Genomic DNA, 16848 nt, shown 5'->3' on the forward strand with positions numbered 1-16848 from the left:
TATACCACAGATCCTGGAATCCTTGCATGGTGCCACAATATTCAGTACACTTGACCAAAAAAGCGGGTACTTTTTTATAGACCAAAACTGAAGAGCATTATGTCCATCACAAAGGTCAAGGTAGTGGTTAAGCTGGATAAGCGGACTAGAGCACGAATTGGTTTTCTGTTTTTTTGCGGTAACCTGTGAAAAGTCCAGATTGATGCCCTGCCTCTGGCTCTCCAACTTGGACTTCAGGGTTACTGGTGGAAGCTGGAGATGGCGTGGTCTTGTGTGCCTCTTCGATAATCAGGTCTGAAAAATACAGAACATTCATTGCAAAATGTTGAAGATATGTATGGATTATAAGTTATAGTTACTGAGTTACAGACATGAACTCTACACTAAAATAATTTATAGACCAATTTGTGTTGTATTTAAAATTGAACAGTATTTAATTACAAACCTACCTTTATTCATTGTAGACACTACCTCCTTGGTCTGATCAGGAGCCAAGACATCATGCATTAACCACATGGTGCCAAAGGAGGGGTCAAGTAATGCAGCTTTTAGGTAGAGAGGGTCTGAGAAGGGAAGGGTTGCCGCATCATGCTCACCATCTTCCATCCTTACATTTACAAAGATCCCCTCGAATCTTTGTAAATGTAGGCCTGCAGGCTATGAATAAAGCCATCCAAGTAGCACACTATGGCCCGGTTTCACAGACAGGGCTTAGACTAAGCCAGGATTAGACCATAGATCAATTAGGACATTTACATTTACATTTAGTCATTTAGCAGACGCCTTTCTCCAAAGCGACTTACAAATTAGGACAAAATTCAGCGAGTCATCATAAAGAGGCAAAAGCAACAACAACGCAAGAAGTGCTCAAAGTACGAAGTTCAGGTATTATTCAGAGTAGCATAAGCCTGATAAGTGATGTTACAAAGGGAAAGGAAAATTTTTTTTTCTTTTTTTTTTTTTTTTTTTTTTCTATAAGGTTAAGTGCTCACGGAAGAGATTGGTTTTCAGCTGTCTTTTGAATGTTGTCAGGGATTCTGCATTCCGGATGAGGGTGGGGAGAGCGTTCCACCAGCATGGAACTGTGAATGAGAATGTTCTGGAAAGTGATTTTGTGGCTTTCTGTGATGGAACCACGAGACGTCGCTCGTTGACCGATCGTAGGTGTCTGGTAGGGATGTAGACTCGTAGGAGTGAGTGAAAGTAGGAGGGAGCTGAGCCTGTGATAGTTCTGTAAGCAAGCGTCAGTGCCTTGAACTTGATGCGAGCAGCGAGAGGTAGCCAGTGCAGAGAGATGAACAGAGGAGTGACGTGGGCCCTCTTGGGCTCGTTGAAGATAAGACGAGCTGCAGCATTCTGAATCATCTGTAGGGTTTTGGTTGCACATGCTGGAAGTCCAGCCAGAAGAGCATTGCAGTAGTCAAGCCTAGAGATGACCAGGGCCTGGACGATGAGTTGTGTTGCATGCTCAGTTAGGAAAGGCCTGATTTTCCTGATGTTGTGCAGTGCAAACCTGCATGATCGAGCTGTCTTTGAAATGTGATCTGTGAAGGTCAGCTGGTCATCAAACGTTACTCCAAGATTTCTGACCGATCTTGATGGGGTGATTAATGATGACTCTAGCTGGATGGTGAAGTCGTGCTGTAGAGACGGATTGGCAGGGAGGACGAGAAGCTCAGTCTTTGCCAGGTTGAGCTGCAGGTGATGTTCCTTCATCCATGTGGAGATGTCCGCCAGACAGCTTGAGACCCGTGCAGCTACTGTGGGATCATCTGGTTGAAAGGAGAGGAAGAGCTGCGTGTCATCAGCATAGCAGTGGTAGGAAAAACCGTGTGCCTGTATGATGTGTCCCAGTGATGTGGTGTAGATGGAGAAGAGGAGGGGACCAAGAACTGAACCCTGGGGAACCCCTGTGGTCAGCTGATGTGCTCTGGATACCTCACCTCTCCATGCGACCTTGAAGGACCTACCTGTGAGATAGGACTCAAACCAGTGGAGTGAAGTTCCTGTGATGCCCAGTGATGAGAGGGTGGACATAAGGATCTGATGATTCACCGTGTCGAAGGCAGCAGACAGATCCAGGAGAATGAGGACTGAAGATTTGGAAGCAGCTTTTGCGATCCGTAGGGCTTCTGTGACTGACAGTAATGCAGTCTCAGTTGAGTGTCCTTTCTTGAAGCCAGATTGGTTGACATCCAGCTGGTTGTTTAGAGACAAGAAGGATGTTAGTTGGTTGAAGACAGCTCTTTCAAGTGTCTTCGCAATGAATGGTAGGAGAGAGATAGGTCTGTAATTGTCTACAAATGATGTGTTTAGCGTTGGTTTTTTGAGCAGTGGAGTAACCCGAGCCTGCTTGAATGCTGTAGGGAAGGTGCCAGTATGGAGGGATGAGTTGATGATGTGTGTGAGTGATGGTAGAAGTGTGGGAGAGATGGCTTGTAGAAGGTGTGAGGGGATGGGGTCAAGCGGGCAGGTGGTAGGGTGACTGGAGAGGAGAAGTGTAGATACTTCTTCCTCGGTTAGCGAAGAAAAGGAGGACAGAGGGATATTGGCTGTGGAAGGGGTCGGTCTGGGTTCCTGTGTGTGTGGAGCTGAGAATTGACTGCTGATAGCTGTTGTTTTCTTGGTGAAGAAGTGCGCGAAATCGTCAGCAGTTAAGGAGGAGGCGGGTGGTGGTGTAGGTGGACAGAGGAGAGAGTTGAATGTCTTGAAGAGTAGTCGTGTGTTGGAGGAGCTGTTGATCTTGTTGTGGAAGTATGAAGATTTTGCAGCATGAACATCGACAGAAAAGGAGGAGAGGAGAAATTGATACATACTCAGGTCAGATGCGTCTTTTGATTTGTGCCATTTCCTCTCCGCTGCCCTGAGTTCGGTCCGGTGTTCCCGAAGAACCTCAGATAACCAGGGGTTAGAGGGAGTAGCGCGTGCTGGCCTGGAGGAGAGGGGGCAGATAATGTCTAGAGAAGAGATTAGAGTGGAGCATAAGGTGTCCGTTGCGGTATTCACATCCAGAGATGAGAATTGTGAGGGTGGGGGAAGAGAGGATGACACGGCAGAGGAAAGATGGGAGGGGGAAAGTGAGCGCAGGTTTCGTCTGAAAGTGACTGGTGGTGGGGGTGGTGGTGCAGGGGTAGAGAGTTGTAGACTGAAAGTAATGAGGAAATGATCTGAAACGTGGAGAGGTGTCACCAGGATGTTTTCTGTGGTGCAGTTGCGTGTGTAAACCAGGTCCAGTTGGTTGCCTGATTTGTGAGTACCTGTGGTGATGAGTCGTTTGAGATCGAAAGAGGCTAGGAGTGAGGTGAAGTCTGTTGCATGTGGCTTTTCGAGATGAATGTTGAAGTCACCGAAGACTAGAAGTGGGGTGCCGTCCTCAGGGAAAGTGGACAGTAGCACATCCAGCTCATCTACAAAGTTACCCAGCTGACCTGGGGGGCGATAAATGACTACAATATGGATTTTAATGGGAGTTGTAAGTGTAATAGCATGATATTCAAATGAGTTGTTGTTGCATAGAGAAGAGAGCGTGGAGTATTTGCAATTGTTAGAAACGAGAAGCCCTGTACCCCCACCTCTCCCAGACTGGCGCGGGGAGTGGGAGAAGGAGAAATTGCTAGAGAGAGCAGCAGGGGTTGCTGAGTCTTCTGGACGGATCCAGGTCTCAGTCAGCCCCAAGATACTAAGAGTAGAATGAGATGCAAAGGCTGGAATGAAGTCAGCTTTATTGACTGCTGACTGACAATTCCATAGACCCACGGAAAGAGAGAGAGGAGTGTGTGAGGATGTGAGGATGGGACGCAGATTGGCAGTATTGCGCTGTCTATTGCGCGTGATGAAAGGACGTTGCCGAGAGATAACAGGAATGTATTGAAAGCACATGTTGATGAAGGTGAACAATAAGATAAGTAGAGGGAAAAAGAAGGGAAGAGGAGATACTTAAGTGCCTTTCTGGTGTCCTTGCTCGGTGGAGTCGCGCAGGTAGAGTCGCTGGTCTTTACCCGAGTCGGTCTTCACACGAGGAGGCTGAACACGAGAGCTGTGCAAATTACACAGATATACAGATAATGCTCTCACCGCTTGAGTGAGTACAGCTGTTTCGTTCGGGCAATTAAGTCAATAACGGCAAAATGTGTCAAATCTAAAGTGCTAGGAGCAACGGCTTAAGTTACGTGCAAATTAGGTTGCTATAAACAGTTACATGTGTTTCGTTCGCGGCTATTTCTCTAAAGTGCCAATGCGTCTAACTGAAATACAGGATTATGTCAAATTAAAATTACAAAAGAACAAGAAAATCGAAGATGGCCTCATGTGTTCCATCCATCTGCATTAACCATTCTGATGTTTTTGAAACAGGATCAGGATCATCTATTCACTGGAAGCAACTAGGGATGTAAACGGTTAATCGATTATCGATTAATTGTCGACAAGAATTTACTCGATTAAATTAAATTATTGTCGGCCAGCATCCTCTTTTCTCATTTAAGTAATTTTTATAAACATGCTTAGAAAAAAACATTACCGATGTGCATCTTAAAACTAAAAAGGCACTGATATATTTTTAAGATCAGTCAGTGCAAGTTTATTTCAGTGGAAACAGCTCAGACTTACATTTTAGTCTAGGACTAGTCTTAAGCCATGTCTGTGAAACCAGGGGTTTGTCTTTTTAATTCTCTAAATGGTGATTTAATGTGTTTTTAGAGTAATGTGCACTGCCATTTCTCCTCCAAACATGGTGTGTATTATGGCATCCAAACAGTTAAATTTTGCTCTCATGTGACCACACTATATTCTCCCAGTATTTCACTGGCTTTTCCAAATGTCGTGCAGCAAACTATAAATGAGCTTCAACATGCTTTTTTTCTTCAGTAATGGAGTCTTGCGTGGTGAGCGTGCATACAGGCCATGGCGGTGGAGTGCATTACTTGCTGTTTTCTTTGAGAACACACTACCTGCTATCTGCAGGTCTTTTTGAAGCTAATGGTTAAAAGAAAAGCACCTATTCAATTCTGTAGTGGCATCCTGCATTTCGTCACTGTCATGTGTTCCATCCATCTGCATTAACCATTCTGATGTTTTTGAAACAGGATCAGGATCATCTATTCACTGGAAGCAACTAGGGATGTAAACGGTTAATCGATTATCGATTAATTGTCGACAAGAATTTACTCGATTAAATTAAATTATTGTCGGTTAATTGAACATTGCGAACGTGACATGAGATTCTCGCGGGCGGCGAGAGACCCGACACAAACATGAGGTGGTCAAAACGGAGTAGAGTGGGAGGATTTCAGAAACAGAGCTAGCTGCCAGCCCTCACGCATTCACCGTGAGACACACGCAATTTACACTTTTCACACGCTCTCAAGCCACGCCACACATCCATTCTCACGCACAGAAAAATCGCGAGGCAAAGAGGACACAGTGACGTAGACCGACAGACAAGACAGAGCAGGTTACTTGACGATATAAAAAAACTCAGCTCTCAGATTCTGTCAATTTTATTACGAAATTCAAACAATTACCGTTTTGGCGCTTGTAAATGTTACGTGACAGATCCCTAGCGCACGTGAACCGATCATCTCTAACGTTACTAGCTAACAGAGGTGGGAGTAAGTCACACATGTGCAAGTCCAACCTGGTCTCACAGGATTCCGTGAAATTGTCACAGGTCGGGGTGGAGCGCCAGCGGGCCGCCCACCCCTCCGCCCGCGTGCCGCCCCTGAGGAGCTAACCGTGGACACAAAGGAGGCAGACACAGAATTAAAAATAAATATTCTTTATTAAATAATAAAAACAATATAAAGTCCCTTCAGCATCCTCTTTTCTTCGGGAGCAGGTTCTTCCAGCATCAGCAGGCTCTTCCAGCATCAGCCGGCTCTTCACTAGCCTCAGGCTCTTCCAGCATTAACAGGCTCTTCCAGCATCAGCAGGCTCTTCCAGCATTAGCAGGCCCTTCCGGCATTAGCCGGCTCTAGCATCAGCAGGCTCTTCCAGTATCAGCAGGCCCTTCCAGCGTTAGCCGGCTCTTCACTAGCCTCAGGCTCTTCCAGCATTAACAGGCTCTTCCAGCATCAGCAGGCTCTTCCAGCATTAGCAGGCCCTTCCGGCATTAGCAGGCCCTTCCGGCATTAGCTGGCTCTTCACTAGCCTCAGGCTCTTCCAGCATTAACGGGCTCTTCCGGCATCAGCAGGCTCTTCCAGCATTAGCAGGCCCTTCCGGCATTAGCCGGCTCTTCACTAGCCTCAGGCAGAGAGTGGAAGAGACATGTAACTCACAGCGTTAGCAGGTTCTTCACTGGACTCAAGCAGAGAATGGATACATGTAATTCACAGCGTTAGCAGAGTCTTCACTGGACTCAGGCAGAGAACGGATACATGTAACTCACAGCGTTAGCAGGTTCTTCACTGGACTCAGGCAGAGAGAGAAAATGGATACGTGTAACTCACAGCGTTAGCAGGTTCTTCACTGGACTCAGGCAGAGAGAGGAATGGATAGCTGTGACTGCGAGTGAACAGCAAAAATAATTCCCACACTCGCATATCCACCACACACTGTAAGGTTCCACTCGTGCTCATTTCCACAATAAAACTGCAATTCAACAGACTCACGGTGCAACCAAGGCTTACACCCGCAATCCAGCCGAAGTCTTCTCTCTCCGTCTCTCTCTCTCACTTTCTCTCTCTCCCGCGGCCTCCCGCGGCGGCCACGGCCGCTCGCGTGCTGCATGCCTCACCTCTCCCGCTGTTTCTTCCTCCTTCCCTCGCGGGGAAGAACCACACTCACTTCTTCTTCTTGTTTAATGGCGATTAACTCCAAAGGAGCATTACCGCCACCTACTGTGCTGTGCTGGATGGCAAATTAACCTTGGGTGATAAGTCTGAAGTTTAAAACTATTTCCTCTTTCTTCTTTCACAAATGGACCATTAACTATATTTCCTTGTTGAACCCTACTCTATCATCCCACATACATCATCATTATTTATCATACCTGCAATAGAGGTTTCATTGAGCTTCATCCGGCGCTGCGTGTTCAGCTCCTCCGTCCACACTCCCACACTCACTTTCTCTTCCTCTGACTTTTTATACGCTCATGAGCTAGTGTGGCCCCATTCAAACGCTCAGCGCAAATTACCCACACCTGCTGTCAATCCGCCACTAGGTTACCATAGCGACAGACACTCACCCAGGCTTTGGGACGGTGTTTCACTTCCCAAATCTCAGCGGGGACATTTCTCTAGCAGGGATAGTCCCGGGCTTATTTGTCACCCCGTGACAAAATGTCCACGTGCCCTTAACTCAAAATCCGTGGAGCCATCACGGAATCGCCCCAAATTCCGTGATGCGGCCACGGATATTACTCCAATGCAAGTCAATGACACTGACATCCGTGGTCCACACACGGATACCCGTTTCAATGACGGAGTACAGATCTCACTCAATCGACGTGCTTTCTCATTTGGAAACGCAACATTTGAAGTATTTGTGAACTTTTCCAACATAAATGCCATAATGACGTTAACCTGACTGTTATTGAAGCTATTGCATTGTCCTGTCATCATAAAATTTCGGTTTGTTTCAGTTAGCCTAACCAAAGTCCCGTGATGGCACCACGGACCTCAACAACCTGACCTCACTCATGGACGTTGTAATGTTGCTGGCTTGTTTAGGAACTTATAAGCTTTAGGTCGACTGTGTTGCAATGGCATGTAATTAACTTGACATTTTGTCTCGTCCTGTCATCATAAAATCCAGTTTGATGGCGTTTTACACCTATTGCTCGCTTGGCTATAGTCAGATCTAAAATCTGTGATAGGAGCACGGAGTGAGTCTGTGGTGAGACCACGGATAACTCCAACGCGCAAGTCAATGACACTCATCTTCCGTGGTCCACACACGGATACCCGTTTCAATGACAGAGAACAGATCTCACTCAACGGACGTGCTTTCTCATTTGGAAACACAACATTTTAAGTATTTATTTATTTTCCAACACCAAATACCATAAAGACTTTAACCTCTCTGTTATTGTAGCTATTGCATTGTCCAGCCATCATAAAAATTCAGTCTGATTTTGTTAGCCAAACTGAAGTCCCGTGATGGCACCACGGACCTCAACAACCTGACCTCACTCACTGGATGGTGTGATGTTGCTCACTTGTTTAGACACTTGAAAGCTTTATGTCGACTGTGTTGCAATTTTGTCTTGTCCTGTCATCATAAAATCCAGTTTGATGGCGTTTTACACCTATTGCTCGCTTGGCTATATAGTCAGATCTAAAATCTGTGATAGGAGCACGGATTGAGTCTGTGGTGAGACCACGGATAACTCCAACGTTCGTGATATGGTCACGTAATTTAATCTATTGATTCGTGCCACGGACACGTTTATTTCGTAATTTTTCGTCTTTCGTGATCACAGCTCGATTATTTCTGCCTGTCGGCTGCAGCAGAGAAGCTGTTTAATCAACATTTATTCACGAGATCTTATCGTGGTTTATGTATTTTTTTTTTTATGTTATTATTTCGGTCTTATTGCCAGGGAAGCTGGATTGTTTTGCTGTTTATTGATCTTTTTAAAATGATATTTTATTAGTAGGAAATCGCGCTGAAGAAGTCTCGTTCCGAAACACATCGCGATATCTGGCATCAGTTCACGTGTGTCAGCTGTTGGTAAGTAGCCTAGTAAATAAATACATAAATACGCTGTCCTAATAATGTGTGATATAATGTCTTTTCTGTTTGTCGATATTAATCTGCCAAATATATCTGCCATTTCCACGGAGACTTTGCGTTTCATTGCTTTCTAATTCAAAATAGGGTGATTAAACACTGCCTGTCACGTGACGTGCTATAGGCTTATATATTCATATCAGATTAAAAATAGTACAATTAGTTCCAAAGTTGTATTTGTAGTAGAAGCACAGTAAAAACAACACTTACCATGCTTTTACCACAGTAACATTAGTTTTACTGTGATAGGGTGTGGTAAAAGGACAGTAACCACAAAACTTACCATGCTTTTACCACACTATTGGTAGTTTTAATGTGATACTTATTGTAAATGCACACCCAGCAGGCACATGCACAACGTCATATGACGTTGATATTCGGTTGAATTTTGGTTGCGACGTCGGATGACTAAAATCCAACATCAACTCAACGTCTAATGTCAACGTTAAGCTGACGTCCAATACCGACGTCAGCTGACGTTGATATTTTGTTGTTTTTAGGTTGTGTTGTAAAGTTACCAAAATCCAACGTCTGTATGACGTCATAATGATAACGTCCACACAACGTCAAAGTCTAACATCATTAGACGTAGAAGTTTTGTTGGTTTTAGGTTGTGGTATTTACTAACCAAAATACAACGTCAAGCCAACGTCTCAAGACAACGTCATATTTACGTCAAACACTGACATTCAGTCGTGAGGTATGGTGACCAAAACTCAACGTCACCTTGACGTCATAATGTTGACGTCCACACAACGTCAAATTCTAACACCATTAGACGTTGATATTTTGTTGGTTTTAGGTTGTGGTATTAACTAACCAAAATACAACGTCAAGCCAACGTCTCCTAACAACGTCATATTTGCGTCAAACACTGACATTCAGTCGTGAGGTATGGTGACCAAACCCCAACGTCACCTTGACGTCATAATGTTGACGTCCACACAACGTCAAATTCTAACACCATTAGACGTTGATATTTTGTTGGTTTTAGGTTGTGGTATTTACTAACCAAAATACAACGTCAAGCCAACGTCTCCTGACAACGTCATATTTACGTCAAACACTGACATTTAGTCGTGAGGTATGGTGACCAAACCCCAACGTCGTCTTAACGTCATAATGTTGACGTCCACACAACGTCAAATTCTAACACCATTAGACGTTGATATTTTGTTGGTTTTAGGTTGTGGTATTAACTAACCAAAATACAACGTCAAGCCAACGTCTCAAGACAACGTCATTTTTACGTCAAACACTGACATTCAGTCGTGAGGTATGGTGACCAAACCCCAACGTCACCTTGACGTCATAATGTTGACGTCCATACAACGTCAAATTCTAACATCATTAGACGTTGATATTTTGTTGGTTTTAGGTTGTGGTATTAACTAACCAAAATACAACGTCAAGCCAACGTCTCCAAACAACTTCATATTCACGTCAAACACTGACATTTCGTCATGAGGTATGGTGACCAAACCCCAACGTCTCCTAAACAACAATGTTAACATCCACACAACATGAAATTCTAACATCATTAGACACTGATATTTTGGGGGGGTTTAAGTTGTGTTGTAAAGTAACAAATATTCAACATCTTTCCAATGTCAACATCTGCTAATTCTAACATACGCCTAGATATTTTCTTGGTTTTAAGTTGTGTTGTAAAATCCAACATTGTGCCAATGTCTCAAGCTAACGTCATATTGATGTCAAATACTAAATGTGAATGAATGTGTTGTTGGGTCACAATCTCACTTCTAAATTGTCGTGAGGTATGGTGGTCTAAACCCAGCTATGAGACAATGTTAACATCTAGGCAAACAACATTCCATTATTAGATGTTGTTGTTTTGTTGACTGCACATCATGGTTACTAACCAAAACACAAACGTCAGCATGCTAATGTATATACATCTAAAATAGGATACAGGCAACATTAGACAAATTTGATACGATTTCAGTTATGGTGTTGGGTAAGATAAATCAATGTCTCAAATACCCCAACTTCAAGCTTCCTGTAAGCATGGCTCTTTATTTTATTTAAGGTGATAGTTCAGATTATCCATAGATTTTCTGGTCCATGCAAGTGTAATAGATCAAGTTGACCCAGTGTGTTCCCTGTCAGAAGAACAAGATCGACTTCACCAAGAGTGTGCTGATCTAAAATGAATGAACTACCTGCAAGCAAGCAACTGAAAGACTGTTGTGCGCACAACAACACACATTGGTTCGGGATTTATTAATGGTTTATACTTATTTCTACAATTATATAATGAATCCTAAACCACCTTGTGTTGTTTTGCATTTTTTTATATAAATATATCAGCTGGGTTGCTGCTCAAAATTATGTTGTTTGCAGGTGTATACACTATATTCATTTTGGAGCAGCACACTCCCAGTAAGGTGTTCATTCTCACAAGAGAAAATGGTTCAAATTGGGATGATCTACATTATGGAACAGCAAATACACTGTGTGGGTGAAATGTTTAAGTTGTGCCTTTTGGTAATGATCAAAATCTCCTAAGTCACAATACAGCAGTTTGTCAGCGACTAATGAATACAGGTAGTGACAGCGTAACAGTAATCAAATCTGTATAGCATACGTCAACCACCTGACAAAAGTTTTAGCTGTTTTATCAGGGCTACTTATCAGGTGAGTTGGACCTCATGGCACTGAAATTTTGGTTATAGTGTTTATAACACATGGCCTTAATTTGGATTCCATGAGACACAGACATACATTGCACCCATAATTTATTTATCAGGTTGTGCTTCATAACAGTGCAGCTGTCAGACAAACGCAGTAATTATTATTAGTATACAATAATGATGATAATATGAAAAACAATAATAATGAAATCAATTTAGCCTATTGACGTGTGTAAAAACAAATTGTAGAATGTTGCAGGTAACCCAAGAAATTTGAAAGTAATTCCTAACCAATCACAGTTAGGCATCAATTTGAAAATAATTCCTAACCAATCACAGTTAGGCATCAAAGACCTACGTTTCCTCTCCAGCTGTTGTACTGGCGGGCTGGGCACTGCACACACAGTGCACACATTTCAACATCCTGACACACCTGCTGTGGACGATGAGTGAACAGAGGTAAGGAAAATATAAATAGATATTGGTGTTTATTCGTTTTTTTTTTTTTCGGGTTTTTTTTCTCTGTGAGGCAGCAATGGATTTTTGTGAACTGGCGCGATTCTCCTACTATTTAACTACCAGAGTAGGCCTACCTTTAATAATGTAGTTAAAAGTGACTTAAATATAATAACTATATATAATGTAGTACAAGTAGTGATAGGAATGTCGCCCTCAGCGCACATTTTTCTGACTGAACTGCACGTGCGCCGGCTGTCCGGTTCGCTGGGGGTACCGCTGTTGTTGAGGGAGTCGTGGAAACGTGACTAGCACGTGAAATAAATGCATTTATTTATATCAATTTTACGGAGCCCTCCACATGACACGCATAATAGTGGCCATACCTGTCCTTTGCCGTGGATTCTAGATCACTTTATTGTGTAAAATGTGCTAGTGGGTCAATTTAAAGGGTCAGAAGATTTTCGACATGCCAATTTAAAAATACAAAAAATAATAATATCTATTGCAATTGTTCTAACATTAAGACTGTTGTGTACACATAAATACTGAGTGTTTATTCATATAGATGAATTGGTCGTAGCCTTAAAAAATGTCATGTGGTGCGACCGTGATTTATAATTTTATTTCCTTAACATGCTTAACAAATTTTTTTTTTTTACGAGTTCTGGTAACATTTTACAATAAGGGTGCACTAATATGCATTAATTCATGCACAGATAATCATGAGTTAATGTATGACACAATTATTACTGCATCAGCAACTAATATGGAGTCTAAATGATTAATACTGTAGATGAATTAATATATGAATAGTAATTAATTAAATCTGTCATAATGTATTAATTCCATAATAATATATTTTATTAACTAATAGTGTTAATTAATGTGTTCATTACCACAATGGGTCAAAGCTAATGATTTGCAAAGGTATCATTATGTGTCCATTAACTAATTGTTAAGTAATATGTCATAGTAAAATCCATAGTGTGGATGTCAAAACCAAAATGACAAATTACAATTAGTTAATCATTTGTCTTAAGCTGTAAATTTACTCTCTGATTTTTGTAGCCTCCCGGCAAATTCAGAAGCCCATCTCAGAAAAGCAGACCAGACCACCTTCTCAGGGAGGACCATCTCTCCAAACAAAACAAAGTTGAAGATCAGGTTCACCTGTTGATCAGCAATCTACGCAAAGTCAACCAACACATGGGAAACATTCCCCATACCCAATCCCAGAAGCAAGTAAGTATATAGTAGTAGTTGTGTGTGTATGTGTGTGTAGAAATGTCAAATCATTTGAATGGGTTAGTGTTAAAAACCTAGACCCACTTAAGGGCCCATGTCATCCTCAGTTATAATATAAAGGAAAAATATGATTTGTGCATTTTACTTTTGCTTTCAAATTGGCGCCAATTGCTTGAATGGTGGGTTTATTATTGATCTTAATGTAAAACAAAATAATACAGTACAATGACAAACTTGCTTAAATAGGCGCTTTTACATTTCGTTTTCAAACCTAAATCTTCCGTCATCATCTCGTCAGTCAGCTCCTCACTAACGCTGCATTGAGCAGACAATTTCAGGTTTTAAGTGTAGCGTCTGTTCTCTAACTTTTTCAACCTTTTAGGACCCACACTAAAACGTTGTGTTTTTTGCTCACCCCCGAAAGTATCAATTTTAACATGTTATAAAACCAGTGTGACATCAAGATATGACAAACCTACTAAACTATAACAACCGCTTCATAATGTGTTGTATATAATTAATTATTTGGACATTTAAATCCTCTTTCTTTTGTATCCACAGGTTGATGACAAATGAGGTAATGGCCAGTTTCAATATGAAGTGTGGGAAGGGGAAGCTTGCCTTCACCAAGCTCCATCTTTACAATGTTGTCACAGGTAAAAAAATAAAATAAAATAAAAAACAGTAACCTCATAGTACCTTTCCGTTTGATATCTTTAATTTTTCAGAACTCTAACGTAGGGGTGGGCAATCTGACAATTTTATATAGTGATCGATCTTGAAGACGTCCACGTTCTACTTTTCAAGCGAGTCTTAGAGATCGCAAACTTTTATGTCCTCATAACAGCAGGACTTTTATTTTGACAATAATGTGTCCCCAGTGAAGCTGACTTTTATTTTTACGGGCGACCCTGAGCACACAGCGCTCTTATTCTTCGTCTTCATTAGTTTATGGTCTCTGTTTAACAGTTTTGTCTAATACGTTACTGGATAGAACCTGTTGTTGGATAGAACAAAAAGTAAACTGTATATGAAAAAGTATTATAGTGTTTGCTTTTATATTATTTGTAACAGAAAGGCAAACACTATTAATACTTTCTCATTTACCATAAGCATTCAGCAAATATACGCATTTATATCATTTAACAAATCTTTGAATATTTAAAAAACATTTAATTTCACAATCCTTGCAGACTTAGTCGAATCCAGCTGTCAGATATTCTGAAGTGTGCATAGACGGTCAGTCCTGGTCAGTCCATGTGAATTAGTTCAGCCTCACTGGGGACACATGATCGACAAACTTTAAACCCTTGATTTCAAACTATGCTGGGGCTATATTCAGTTGCCCTCTGTCATATTCATGTCATTTACACTGTGTGCTAAATGTAAAATGAGTGTCACCATGTCTTTATTTGAAAAAATATGATTCCTAGTGCGCTCAAACTTACTGAGTGCCCAGTTAAAGGACAAGTTCGGTGGGCTTTAAGTGTAAAATACAGAACTTGTCCTTTAATTACACTATTTTTATTCACATTTTTTTAAGCGATTTCTTTTATATGTGAATTCGGTAATAGCCTATAATTACAGAATTAAGAAGTTACAATCTAAAATAAGGCTGTTTAATTTATAGATTAATTTTTTTAACTTTTTTTATTAATTTTCTGATTATTTATTTAAATATGAATTCATATCTTAGTCTATCAGATTGGTGTCGGTCGATGCCAGTCTGAATTTTCTTGATGAGAGTTCATCTCAAATTTGGGAAGATCACGATTATGATCATGGATCGTGATTGTTTCTTATAAGATCGTGATATGAAATTTTTGTAAGATCCCCCACCCCTACTCTAACTGTTGTTTTTACATTCATTCTGATGTCTTTTAAATGTTCATTTAGCTTAAGACACTCTGCAAAAACACTTAGGCTTTGCACCTGTGCATTCACATTTTTCTGCTTAGAATGTCTGATCGCTATTTGTGAACAGCATCAAAAGTTAAAATTTCTCTCTTTTGATGAGTTACAGCATGTACATGCAAGAATGTGTAAGAGAATATATGCCAAACATTAGCAGTTCCTCTTGAACCAACAAGTGAAAAAGGTTTTATTTAAAAAAAAAAAAAAAACGTATGACATTATATTATTGCAAAATGTTTAAAAAAAAATAATGTTTTTTCATTATTCGCATTCATTATTATTGTTATGTCTCACCAGTGAATAAATTCTTGTAATTTTATGATCACAGAAAATACCTTCACACATCCAAAAACAGGCAGGGTGTATAAAATAAAGGGCAGAATCACATGTCTATCAACTTTTATTGTGTATCTACTAACGTGTCCTTGTGGTTTATTTTATGTGGGCAAAACAATTGAAAACCCGAATTTTCGAACACAAATGTGCCATCAGAAAGAATGACGATAAATCATCAGTTGCAAGACATTTTAATTCTGTGGGACATAATGCCAACATGCTCAAATTTATGGGCTTGGAGCTGGTTAATCGGCCTCCAAGAGGTGGAGACCGTGAGAACCTCCTCTTGCAGCGAGAGGCTTGGCATATTTTTAATTTGAACACTTGCATCCCGCATGGGATGAATGAAGATCTGACACTAAGCTGCTTCTTATAAATGCAGGTTAATACCACATGTGTATAATGTGTTAAAACTCTTTATGTATTATGAGTATTATATTGCAGTATATAGTGACACCATTGGTCCCGGTATCACTTTAATATTATTATTTGATGATGATGACGATGATGGGTGTGTCAATGATAATGGGTGTGGGTATTTAAGATTGGTCACAAGCTTCCCTGATTGCACACTGAAGAAGGCACACGCCGAAACGCGTTTGTGCAAAATAAACGTTTTATATGCATAGTGCGGCCTCTTTACTTTGTTTCATATGTGTTATATAAGGCCAGCACTCTGAAAATCTAAAAAAAAAAAAAATAAAAAAAAAAAAAAAAACATAGAGTGAAGCCTGCTCCCAACCCTATCACCAGTGAATAAGACATGAGGTAATCTAAAAGCGTTGCACTTTCCTCCACCAACTCTGTCTCTCCTCCTGGCTCTTTGCAGAGGAGGCATGGCTTTGGAGACACTCTGAAGGGAGGGTGGGATCGTATGCTTTCAAAGCTAGCTTGCTATTGCTAGCCTCTGTGAAATTTCCTACCCTAGCATTAAGACTGTTCGCAATATTTATTGTTTTAATGCTTGCTGTAGTGCATCATATCCTATATTCCCCATACATTTGAATTTTCTAATATTTCTTACAGAGAGTGTCCAGAGGACTTCAAAGGAGACGGAGGCAAACATTGGAGCGGTTGTCGCCTTATGTTTAAAATATGCCCCAGACAGGGTGGGCGGAGATGGCAGGAAAAACATTTGTACGATTTTAGAATAAGGATAATGTTAAATATAAATGGTTATTGTTGAAATCCTTCTGTTAAAATAATGAAAATAAAATAAAAGGTTATTTTATAATCCATTTAATTTCTTTGTCATTTATCTAATACACAACATTTGTGGATTCCAGTTTCACTAAGATTTTTAAGTTACTTTTCTGTTTGCTCTTGTCTTAAGATAAATACTTTTGGGTTGTCTCGCATTCTGTTCGATCTTGTTGTTACATGAAGTTTCTTTGTATGTTGATTTTTATTTTACAACGAAAACCTGGCTTTGCCAATGCCAACAAAATAACCATATATTTCTTTAAGTTGGAATTTGACAGCTGATGTTGTGTTTTGAATGATATCTGG

General features: G+C 40.9%; 1 long non-coding RNA gene across 1 annotated transcript; it reads left to right on the plus strand.

Annotated features, from left to right (window-relative positions):
* Nucleotides 1-10277: 10277 nt before the first annotated feature.
* Nucleotides 10278-16577, plus strand: LOC309477028. The gene is made up of 4 exons (XR_014198477.1): nt 10278-11844; nt 12913-13086; nt 13651-13745; nt 16366-16577. It is a non-coding gene; the product is annotated as an uncharacterized lncRNA (long non-coding RNA).
* Nucleotides 16578-16848: the final 271 nt, after the last annotated feature.

This window comes from Leuciscus leuciscus (genome assembly GCF_965113295.1).
Source record: "Leuciscus leuciscus genome assembly, chromosome: 16".
Taxonomy (NCBI): domain Eukaryota; kingdom Metazoa; phylum Chordata; class Actinopteri; order Cypriniformes; family Leuciscidae; genus Leuciscus; species Leuciscus leuciscus.